Below are 807 nucleotides of genomic sequence, written 5' to 3' on the forward strand. Positions count from 1 at the left end.
TTGTCAAAACATGGAGCCTCCCCAAGACGAGAGCCATCCATTTCAATTGATGCCAGATAGGGATCAGAGCGTTGATGATGTAAAGATAGAAGCTTGGTTTTAGATGTATTAAAAGTGACCAGCCACCTCTTCTCCCATTGTACCATGCGCTGAAGATCAGAGGAGAGAGAATTAGAAAGCTTTGTCATTTACAGCCTTTGATGTGTTGTGTCATCAGCATAGATTTCAACGAATGATTTCAGTATGTGTTTTGGGAGATCATTGATGTAGATCAGGAAGAGAGTTGGGCCCAGGATGGACCTCTTGGGGACTCCAGCATTAATACTGTGGGCCTCTGATTTCTGCCTATCAACCTCTACTCTTATGAGCCTATTGGAGAGAAATGATTTAATGATTGAGAAAACATTTCCAGTAATACCGTAGCTGGAAATCTTTATGAAGTAGGCCCTTCGATATGTCAAGAGCAATTGCCCTGGAAAGGAAACCTTTGTCAAGAGATTCACTAATCCTATGTGATATAACCGTTAGCACATCTGCTGTACATCTTGCAGAGCGGAAACCATATTGCATGTCACTAAGAACGTTGTTTCTGTTGAGGTGGTTGACTACCTCTTTATTTAATATGGATTCCAACAACTTACTCATGACACATAGGAGACTTATTGGTCTGTACTGAGAGGGAGATGACTTTTCACCTGAATTCTTAAATACAGGGCATAATGATTAGGTTTTCCAGGGTGTTGGAAAGCACTTCTCCTTAAGGCAACGCTTAAACAGTTTTGTAAGTGTGGGGGCAAGTTCTGGTTG

This window comes from Euprymna scolopes, chromosome 13 (genome assembly GCF_053919585.1).
Source record: "Euprymna scolopes isolate OS-2025 chromosome 13, ASM5391958v1, whole genome shotgun sequence".
Lineage (NCBI taxonomy): Eukaryota > Metazoa > Mollusca > Cephalopoda > Sepiida > Sepiolidae > Euprymna > Euprymna scolopes.